Source organism: Erythrolamprus reginae, chromosome 1 (genome assembly GCF_031021105.1).
Source record: "Erythrolamprus reginae isolate rEryReg1 chromosome 1, rEryReg1.hap1, whole genome shotgun sequence".
NCBI lineage: Eukaryota > Metazoa > Chordata > Lepidosauria > Squamata > Dipsadidae > Erythrolamprus > Erythrolamprus reginae.
Window position 1 is genome coordinate 299912613 of NC_091950.1, and position 12152 is coordinate 299924764.

The window sequence follows — 12152 nt, forward strand, 5'->3', positions numbered from 1 at the left end:
CCATAAAAATATGCAAATTCTATAGTTCTCCTAAATATTATCAGTAGTTCAAGATTGTAGAAATAGCACTTACACCTGCCTCTCATTGGCATAAGATATCATTCATCATAGTTGCCTTCCATCCCATTCAGATCTCTTTGACCTTTTCCTTGATTGCAAATGCCTAATAGCTAATAACACATCAGATATTATTATGCATCTGGTACCATGTTCTCGGTTTCCATTTCATAAGATGGCTTTCTGTGTACTGGTGGAATTATGTTTGGCAAATGTTTGCTGTAATTATTTGCATTTCTTAATTGATTTATATGTTGCTACTTCCTAAGATTTATGAAAGTTCCCTATAAGTGAAAACCACATACAACAGTAAAACATTTAAAATAGTAAAATGAGGTATCGTGTGGGTTCTGAATTGAATACTGTCTCTCCATGTAACATCCTTCCAGTTATGCTGAACTCTGTGCTCTGAAGGTTTTGGAAAGAGGGAAGGGTCCATTCAAGTCCAGGAAGCAGGCTGTTTCAAAGTGAGGGAGATGTTCTGATAGAAGTGGGGGGAAATCAGTCATTGACGCAACCAGTCATGAAAACATTATTTGCCCTATGCTTAAGTGGACTGAAACAATGTCAGATCAGAATTCAGTTCTTCCAACAGCCAGTTGATAAACTATTATATTAATTTTTATTGCACCTAGAAGCAAACAAAAATCTAGCCTTAGAGTTGTTAAGTGGTTGGAAATGACAATAGCCATCCTGCGTCCTTCGGGATTGGGCAGCATAGAAGTCGAATTAATACAAATAAAATAAAAATAAAATAATATGTAAAGTACTTATCTGAATGGATGCTACACTAATTCAAATTTTGCTTTTTAATGTATCCAGTCAAAATGTAGATCTAAGACATAATGATAATGTGGGGAAAAGCTAACATGGAGGCAAGCTACTGGTAATTCTTTTCTACTGGTACTATGATACTATCTGTGGACCTTATCTACTACTAACAAGAGTTCAATCACTATAACAACCTAAAACAGGTGAAATCGGAAACAAGTAATAGGACAACAACTTACCGTATTTGTTACTCTTTATTGCTGTTCAGAAACTCAGCTAACATTTCTATTGAACAATGCTATCAGCGAAGTGGGTTCTAGAGAAATAAATTTAGAGGGTTCCAAGTTTCCAGTCTGGAAATCTTTGGCAAATAACCTGAAAGTAGTTTGTCATTTCCCCACTGTTCTATCCCAATATTGTGTGTAATTTCAAAAATGTCTAAAATTATCCTTGGTTTAATATCAGAATAAAGGTAAGAAAATCACAAATTGGCTATTGGCTACAACTGATAGCTTTAATACAGTCTCGTGAATAGGATGCATTATGCTGGCCATGAGGAACATTCTTTTGTGTAACTTAGATTTAACTTTAACATGTGCTGGTTGATAATGATTTCTAATGTACAGTATATGATATTCTACTTATTTCATTTTTCTTCTCCATTAATGTTACAATTTGGCAGTAAGAATTGGAGGTGTCCCAAAGATATACCCAAGGTTTACAGGATGTTGTGCAACTTCAACTTAAACATTTCTGTCCATTTTAGACCTTGTTATTGTTTCTGGTGTCTAAAGCAGCTGTCTCTCTCTTCTTAAAACAAGGCAGTATGTATGTCTTGCTTTCCATATCCTTTTCAATGTCAACAGTGAATTGAAAATTTAATGTAGAACTGGACAGCAGTTAGGTTGGGATTTTGAGGAGCAGAAGCAAATGATTGCTGTAAAATGGCAAGAATTAAAATTTAGATCGAGTGAATAAAAGAGATTAAGAATTTGCATTATTTTATACAGGATCCCTGTGTAAAAAGATTACACTAGAATCTGTAGATTAAAGAATAAACTCATGGTTTTTTTTAGTTAGTCTTGCCAGGGCACAATAACATGAATCTGTATAATGTGCAAAGGAGACTTGAGTAAATAAATGGTCATGGCTTCTCAGTAATGAGACAAATGTAACTATGATCTGCTTCTATGTCCTCACTTGAACTTGCAGGATTCCCATATCTGTAAAAGCTGACAACTCTTGCTATAACTAGACCAATATGAATGACTATTTTTAGAACTGAGCAGCCTCCTTATTTAGCCATGATAGAATTGAAGGGGTTGTTTGCCATTGCTCAGCAATAAACTCTAATAATCCCAGATATAATTGTGCCTTCTCTAGAATATAACAGAATAAATGTGTAGTTAATACTGTTTTGCTATTATTTTATTTTAAAAATATTAAGAAAATTATACTAATAACACAACTTTTGAAATAGATACATGTCTCTTATGTTGCTTTCTGTAAATTAAGAATGAGGATTAATCTACCCGCTTTCCTACATACTTATCTACCTACCTATAAATATATTTAAACTCATAAGATGCTGGCTTGTAAATAGCATATGATTTATCCATCTAGTTTATTATGGTCATCACTCCATTCATATATTCTGCTAAAACACTATTTTATTTTTTGGCTTAGTATGTGAACATGGCTGGTATAGCTGGTAAATTATGGATTATTATTTAGCATGTTATTTGAATTTAGCCAGTTGATAATTTTAATAGATTAACAGAGTTGGAAGGGGCCTTGTAAGTCATCTAGTCCAATCGCCTGCCCAAGCACCATTTCTGACAGATGGGAGTCCAGTCTCTTCTTGAAAGCTTCCAGTGATGAAGTTCCCACAACTTCTGAAGGCAAGCTGTTCCATTGGTTGATTGCTCTTCACTGCCAGAAAATTTCTTATTATTTGCTCTATAAATCATGACTGAATAGGCAATAACTTAATATGATGTATCAAACACAGCCTTTACTTTCATGTCTTTTAACCTAAAAATGCCATACATTCCCTATTCTATGTTTCAGGCTGAAGCTATGATTTTAGGCTTTTTCCCCTTGTATTGAAGGGAGAGTCCAGGACTGGGTTGAATTTTCTAAGGATCCGCCTCCCTGATGATGTGTCCTCAGTCATTCAACTTAGTTCTCAGCTCATGGACACTTTTCAGTTTCTGTGAGCTTTAGGATTGTTTAGTTTTTCATTCCTTTCCTGGACTTTTTCTAGCATTTTTTCTGGATTCCCCCCCCCCCCCTGTTGGTCGTGATTGTGAGATGCGCCTCTCACACATGAGAGAGATGTGTGAGTGCCTGGCTCGTGCTGCCTTTGGGCAATCAAGCAGGCAACAATGTCTGGTGCAACTTATTCGTTATGCTGCTACTGGCTGTTGGGAGCACGCTGAGGAGCAGGGTTGTTAAAGATCCTTGCCCTGCTTGTGGTTTGTGATCCATCGGTCAGGTGGCAGAGCGGCTTTAGCCCAATTTAATCATCCAGTGGTTATGCCCACCATTTTTGCCACTTTTGCAATCTCCCTGGCACTGATAGGACTCGCCGTTAGCGTTGCCTCATGTCCATTTGACAGCGGCAGGCAGCAAGATTGGGATTATCACTACAGGCTAAGGACCTTTCTAGCGTGCAGCCGTTTCTAACTAACTCCACCATTGATATTGCTGCGGGCAAGTGCTTTTTGGCGCAAACACCATTTTGAGGCCGCATCAGCCATGCAGCTTGCTATTCTGGCTTGCAGCGGTCATTTTGTTTTCACTTTTTGAGTGTGAGCACTACTTTGGTGGAAGGAACTCCAGCTCAAATAAGGCTGCGTGCAGTTATTTTCAGATCTTGCTTTGCAGCTGCCTCCCTTCAATTTTTAGCTGATTCTCATGAACCTTCGGATCACTTTATCATCTACTGGGCCATTTTCTTTGCGGCCTCAGTTAGCAGCCAGCTGGGACATTGGGCGCCGGGCCTGGACACTGCATTTGAGGCTCACCATCAGTCACTTATGCCGATCATTTGGTGGACACTGTGGAGTCGGCTAGTTGGTTTCCTTGCCACTCCTTCCTCTAAGGCCCTGGGCTGTTGATCCATTATTGTCTGGAGGAAGGAGTCACTAACTGCATGGTGACCACACTCCTTCCTCCGTCTTTGCAGGAGCAGCAGAAATTCGTGTAAGCTTGCCTTCTTCTAATGGTCTGACCAGTGTGTGTTTCTGGATTTGGTTCCCTCGGCTTGCTAGTTGCCCCTTGGCCAGTCAGGTCTCTGATCTTGAGTCCAGAAAGGCTGCCAGCCTGAGTGGCCCATTGACTGACTAGACCAGCATCAGTGGCTATGATGGGCAGTTTATCTTAAACATTTTTTATTTTCCCTGTTCTTGCGGACATGAAGTTTGCATCTGCTGCTCATCATAGGGGGTATTGGTTTCCCCTCCCCTTCTGAAAGGGGCCAGACATCCAGCTCATGTTAGGTCTGCCATTCTGGTGGCTGCAGAGAATCTTAAGACGAAGGCTCCCAGCCCTTGGAAACTTTGAAAGTGGATCAGAAGGCAGCTCATCAATACCAAAAAGCATTGGAGAAGGAGTTCGTCAGGACTGAAGAAGCTTCTAAGAGACATCCTTCAGTGGGGCATCATCACGTGCTGTAGCAGATGGCTGAGGAGTTTGCTGGATGGCTCAGCTTGGCTGGACTCTGTCTGGACCCTCAGATCAGTTGGATGTCAGCCAAGTTTCCCTTTGGAGGGTGAGCTGCAGGAGGAGGAGGATTTTTCGGACCTGGATCCGGAACCATTGGGTAGACCCCTTTTCAAGAGCTTGTTCAGCCCTATTTAAGCAGCTCCTGGCCAAGGCTCAGGCCATCTCTCGGCTGGGGTAGGATTCTAATGATCTTTTGCAATCCTAGGGCCCTGAGGAGCAGGAGGATTTGTTTTCTCCAAACAGGCTGAAGCGCCAGATTCCATGCCGATCCCAGTAATGTTTCTGGATATTATTAGATGTCAGTGGATCTCACTTGCCAGCACACAGTGGCCCACTGGGAGAACACTCTCTTTGCTGTGGATCCCAAACTAGTCCAGCCTCAGGTAGATGCGCCAATAGTATCCTTGTCTTTGACTTCGGTACTGCCACCAGATGCAGATGATGCATTGAAGGCAGGTAAGAGATGAGAGAATATGGCTCTCTGCAGGGCTCATCATGTCGCTTCCTGGGCCATTCGGGCTGCTACTACAGCATCGTTCTTCACCAGGGTGTTAGTACAGTGGCTCCATCAGCTGCTGGACAGAGTTCCCTTGGAGGACCTCAGGGGGTACCAGGACCTGTCTAAGATCATTGAAACGGCAGAGTAGACGGCAGACGCTTCCTTAGTGGCAGCCAAGTTTTTGGCCCAGGTTGTCACTTCATCTGTGATTGTGCATCTATGGCTTTGTCATTGACGCAGAGGCCACTGAAAGCTGGCCTCTGGCCCTTTTGAAGGGGAGAATCCTTTTGGGCAATCCTTGGACCCATTCTTGATAGAGACCAGGGATAAAAGGAAGATCTTTCCTTCCCAAAACAGGCATCCCACCTGGTCCTTGCCCTATTTTAGGTGGTTACAGACAGGAGGGAGCTGGGGCAAGCTTCTCCTGGCAATATAGGCCCTTTCAACATAGGTTGGAGTTTCAGCCCGACCGCTTGGCCTTTAGCGGCAGACGTGGGCTGCAACAGCAGACGAGTTACCATGGAAAAAATAGTAGCAACAAGCCTTTATGCTGACAGAAGTAGCCTGGGGCCTGATCCTCCCATTGGCGGGAGGCTAAGCCTGCTCACAGCTCACTGGAAGGAGATGACTTCCGATGCCTGGGTCAGGGGGACCATTAGATCAGAACTCTCCCTGGAATTTCTCTCACCTCCTCTGAGGGTTTTCCTCCACTGCCCCATTTCTGGAGATCTGGACATTCAGGCAATTCAGGACTTAGTTGTAAAATGGGGGAGTGATATAAGCATCTGTTTTTCTTCCAAACTGACAGTCTCTAGACCACCCATGTTTGATAATAGAGGCAACTAGCAGAGATCTTGTATAGAACGTTAAAATAAACAATTGCCTCCCTAACAGAAATGTTTCCCTTCCATGAATTTTATAGCAATGTTTAAGAGAGGCATGAATAGGGAGAGATAATATAATGAATGAAAAACAATTTATACTCTTGTCACACCTTATCGCTTTATTATAAATACAGTAAAAGATTCAGGATTGGGGCTGCATTCAGTCCCATTTTGAACTCAGTGTTATGGTGTGTCAAAAGGAAGATGTCTCTGAAGGATTTGTTTTCATTTCCTGTTTCCGGGAACCCTGTTCCTCTCCAGGTTGAAAGACTCAGTACTTTATCATTTGGTTTAGTTGCCTTCAATCCTCTGGCCAACTCATGTCAACTCAAGCTCCAACCTCAGAGTCCTCCAGGAAGCTGGAAACTCCCTAGACCAGTGATGGCGAACCTTTCTGTCCTCAGGTGCCGAAAGTGTGTGTGCATGCACTATCCTGCATAAACTAGTGCCCACACCCATAATTCAATGCCTGGGGAGGGCAAAAACAGCATCCACATCCCCCCCCCAGAGGCCCTCTGGAGGACCGGAAATGGCCTGTTTCCCAACTTCTGGTGGGCCCAGTAGGCTTGTGTTTCATTCTCCCCAGGCTCCAAAAGCTTCCCTGGAGCTGCAGAGGAGGTTAAAAACGCCCTCCCCCGTCACCCCGGAGGCTCTCTGGAACCCAAAAATGCCCTCCCAGAGCCTCTGTGCAAGCCAAAAATCAGCTGGCCAGCACACACATGCATGTTGGAGCTGAGCTAGGGCAACTGCAGACATGGCTCCGTGTGCCACCTGTGGCACCCGTGCCATAGGTTTGCCATCACTGCCCTAGACTGTTTGCCATTTCCATGGCTTAAAAACGAGTTCGCCCTCACCCCCCTTTCTGAGCATTGGAGTGACTTTTTTAATGGAGAAAATTGATGGCTATTAGCCATCTTACATTCTAAATAGTAAATGAGGTAAATTTAAATAATATGTAAACAAGTTCCTCACAATCTATCATTTTCTGTCCTTTTAATAAACTGCTTATTATCTGACTTATATGAGTTTATATGATTATATGCCTTGTTTCAATAATTCATATTTTTTGGATTGAGAAAAATACACCCCAGGCATATCTATTATATAACTTGGGATGGGCAGCCTTATATCTAGGACACATGGACCCCTTTGTACTCATTTTGCACCGCTGGGGAGCAGTTTCATGTTGTGTTATTGAACAAACAAAAAGGCCGTTTTTCAGATATGTATTTTTTCCTGGGCTTCTCTCCATCCAAAATGGCTACGCCTTAAAGAGTAAAGGCTCCTGTGGTGCTATTAAATCCCTTTAAAAACTCATCTCCACCTCCCCCCCCCCAGCAGTCAGGACCAAGCCCAACCATCTACCCATCTTTTGTTGCCTCCAGGCAGAGGGGCATGGTCAGTGTCATCACTGAAGTGGTTAGGGACACATTTTTCAGTTTTTCATGTTTTGGGACTGAGAAGCAATCTAAAATAGATACATGGAGATTTGGTAGCTAAAGGCACCTCTTATAGCAATAGCACTTAGACTTATATACCGCTTCATAGTACTCTTACAACCTTCTCTAAGCGGTTTATAGAGTAAGCATATTGCCTCCAACAATCTGGGTCATTTTACTCAACTCGGAAGGATGGAAGGCTGAGTCAACTTTGAGCCTGAGGAGACTTGAACTGCTGAACTGCAGCTAGCAGTCAGCAGAAGTATCCTGCAGTACTGCACTCTAACCATTGCACCACCTTCGCTCTTAATTCTACCTTAAAGCTTTTCAAAAGGCTTCTGAAAATACTGATTTTGCTTTTTCTTTTCGAAAAGGGACAAGCAAAATGTCTTTTGAAAACATCCTATATCAGGGGTGGGCAAAGTCAGCTCTTCTATGATATATGGACTTCAACTCCCAGAATTCCTGAGCTTGCCTGATTGGCTCAGGAATTCTGGGAATTGAAGTCCACAAGTCATAGAAGAGCCAACTTTGCCTATCCCTGTCCATGCTTCTCTATCCCTGAAGGTCATTTTTAAAATTTTAAAAGTGTTGTTGATATGCTAGCTGTGTATTTTTTTAACCATGATGCAGGATATAGTCCAAATACAGGAATTATGAATAAACTAACTTTCCCAAGAACTGGAAGGAACATTTAAAGAATTATTTTTCCTTCAAATAATAATAAAAACTTGAAAGTATGAATTGCTTGTGGCCAGCATCTCCCCCCCCCATACTTTAATTGATGTTCTGCTTTGAATAGACATGATAGAGATCTGTAGGAAGAGAGAATTAAGTGATAAATTGAAGAACAGTAGTGTGTTGTTGCTGTTCATTCTGATTTAGGAAAAGGAAAGCTTTCTTTCTCACGTTTGCTTCTTTGTGATGAATTTGCTATGCATCAAGTGATTCCTGGGAGATTTGGTGTTTATCTGCTAGGATTTCCAGGAGCAACTGAGAAAAGTCATTGTGCATATTTATCACATGTTCCAGTTCATTAGACAAATAGATCGGGGAGAATAAGCTATCCTCCTGGAAGACTTTTTGGGAGTTCCTACACAAACTGTTTACTGATGCACAGTCTTCTTTGGTCAGAGAACAATGTATTCTTTGGTAGCGAAATGAATGAGGCAGGAAGTTCATTCTCTCGTTTTCTCATTCAGGATCACTGAGAGGGAACACTCAAAGAAAGATGTCTTACAAGGAAGCTATTGAGAATTGACATTCTGGTGATATAAATCAGTAAGCTAGCCAAGAGACAAAGCCTAAATACTTATCTTCTCCATCTACAGCCCATTTTATTTCACAGCCAGAAAATCTGAAAAAACATCTTAACATTTAGACCAGTGTTTTTCATCCTCGAGAACTTTAAGATAGGTAGACTTCAACTCCCATAATTCCCTAGCATCCTGACACAATTTGTATCACACTCCCAGATTAAGCTGGGTTGCACTTTGTTTATGAAAATAAAAAAGCCAACAGCAGCTGCAGGATCATGGCGTGCTAGAAAGCTTCTTTGCAAAAAAGTTGGGTTTTAGCTGTCCAAAAAAAGGTGGGGGAAAATCCAAAAGCAGTTTCAGAGCCATGGCATCTCACAAAATTTGCAAAAAGTTCCCGAAATGTAGTGGAAATGCATGATCTTAATACCTTACTGAGACTCAGAGCTAGGAGTGGTCAAGCCTGGAATGGCTTGGGTATTAATACGCATTCACTCAAAGAGGTGCAGTTCCCAGTTAATGATGGCAACCCACCCTGGCCTGCAGTCACATGACATTTTGCTTTATGACTGCATCAGTTAGCAATGGAAATTCTGTTCCCGTTATAGTCATTAGTCAAAGACAACATATACTGTATGTTGTTGCAGCAATTTGTAGCTGACATTTGTACTAGCTCAGTTTGATGTAAAAACATTATATAGTACCAATGCATGCTTACTATAATCACATTCTGTACATTTTAAACAGGAAATTACAGGGAGGTCAAATGGTTTTGGTGACCAATAGCACTGCAGTTGTAGCTTTGCAGGGCTAGCTTTGTCAGCCCTCCTGGGTAAACATGGTGGGAAATGAGCTACTTTATTATTAGGCTACATGCACGAAATCTTGCAAGCATGAAGATACAAACTCCTCCCTGCCATTTTTAAGTGTCTAATGAATTAGGGTTGGTGCTTTCTGAGTTTATTTCTCTCATTGTTGAGTGACTCTGCATTCCTCCCTCGTCTGATTTTCCATTACTGACGCACATACAGAAAGAGCAAGAGTGAGAGAGAGCACATTTTTGTGTGTGTGTGTGTGTTTCACTGCTTCATCGATGCTGTTTTATAGTCACTTAGCAGCATCCCCCCCAAATGAATTCGGTAACAGCACTGTATTGAAAACCACAATTGTCGTAAGCGCCCATTGTAAGGAAAAAAGATAGATTGAAACTGTGGGGTAAACATTTATATTCTCCCGTTGCAAATTATTCCAAGCAGCCTACCGTAAATAAGAGTACAATAAAATAAAACCATACAAACAAGAACATCATCAATGCAGCAGCATAACTTGAGATGTGTCATGCAGCACTGCTACAATTTGACCTGAAAAGGAACATAACAGAATGCTATGAAACACAGTGTGACTGGCATGGAGGATTCTGGGCCATGTTAATTTTTCTGTAATGATGATCTAGTCACAGCTGTGTTGAAGTGTTAATGTAAGGATCAAGCAGCTGTGATTGTGGTACAGTGGAAAATAGATCAAGCTGAGATGCCAATTATCACAGGGCAACTATGGCAAAGGGGAAATAGCAACATATGGGAGGCCTTCACAAGTACGCCTGGACATGGGGACCACCGGTAAGGCCGCATGGAAGGCAGGGAAGCATGGCAGAGCCATGGGCTGCGGAGAAAGGAGTAGGGGAGGCAGGCTGGGATGTGGGGGGGGGACAGGGCAGCTAGCTAGGCCGTGACTTTCAGGCTTACCTGGCAGGCAGATCAGGGCAGCTCAGTTGGGGCACAGCACTTCAGGCAAGCAAAACTGTGCGCAAGTGAGGACCCACACAGTAGAAGTAAGGAGTGACTTGGTGGGATGAGCAGGGCGGCATGAGCGAGCAGTGAGCAGGTAAACAGTGAGTGAGTGGCAACTTGTTTGGGGACATGGCTACCAAAGATTGCTATCAGTTCTGCAACCCAGGCCAAATTCCCCCTAACAGTTCATGTGAACCAGCAGAAACCCACCACTGCACTAGAGGGAACTTGACTAAATTAAAAATTTCTAATTCATTTATAATTAAAGGCGAAGGACACTAAAATTATAATTATAGAATGGAGCAAAACATGTTAACATTGGACATATTGGACAATATTTTTGAACAATGTACCCAGAAGTTAATTTTTTACAGTCTGCCTGTATAGGTAGTCTTGGGTTTAAAAGACTATGGAAGATGAACAAGTTCTTCTGTGACAAGTTAGGGACTGAGTAGAAAGTGGATTTAAAAATGATAGACTATAAGAATCACATGGAAAAGGTGCTACACTGGACTTTCAAAGAAACCAAATGATATGATAATTAAAAGGTATATACAAAGAGTGACCCAAGTATGTGACTTGGATAATTTTCCTACACTGGATTTACAAAGAGATTTAGTTAAAGGTTTTGAAGACTATTATGAGATGGGACAAAAAAAAAAATCAAGTTTCACGGCGTTAAAATCAAGATTGTTAGAAGTAAAAGGAAGTACAGTAATGTAAAGTCGGTGGGTTTAATAAAAGTTAAAGTAAATCCATTATATCTAATAAATCTTAATAGATTTTTTTGCTGAAACCAGAAGTAAAATGATGAAGTTCTATGGATTTCTTTATAGATAAGAGATGGGATATGGACAGAAGAGATAATTTATTATATTTTAATAAAAGGTGACAAGTTAGTAAAATTGTTTACACTTGTGATGAAGAATTAACTTTATATATTTCTTTTTCTTCACTGTTCATTTTTACTTCTCTATTTTTCTTTTCTGCATCTTTTCCTTTTTTTTGGTTTATATTAGTTTTTATTGTCATACTTACAATCTTTAATAAAATTACTATTAGAAATAAATTTTAAAAGATAAACTTAACCACAGTATACTCAATTAGCCCAATTTCCTGTGTTTACATTGCTTATTAAACTATAAATAAACAGCAGGGAATGATTTCAGGCTTAAATTTGGCTGATTAATTTGTGGTTCAATGTTTAAGCTAGCAGCTAAAACTTTCTTTGGTTTTAGAATGAAGCCTTTTGTCAGGGAAGCTAGGGTTGAACTAGGACCCTAATTGCTATTTTTGTAGACATGCCAACAGGTAGTTAACAGAACTATGATTTACTAACAGTTTGGTAAACAGTTTAGATTGCCACACTGATAATACACTGAATGTTACACTGGCTGACAACATTGAATTCAAACTAGCAACAACATTTAACTGTTATATAAAGCCAGCTTCTCTATCCCAGGTGTGTGCTTTATCTCTGTATGTTAAGATTCACAATTTTTACACAAGTTAAAACTACAGCCTTGGAAACAACAAAAGGCACTGAATTATTAATTTTAATTTATTATGAATTGTTTTTGAGTAAACACCAGTTTTAAAATAAATGAATGGTATTTCATAATGCATAAAGATACTGCTGCATGGCAAATCAGGGGTGAAATGCTCCTGGTTCACTCGTGGCTGTCGATCGTCAGAAAACCAGTCGCGAGAGCACAAGACTGTGCCTA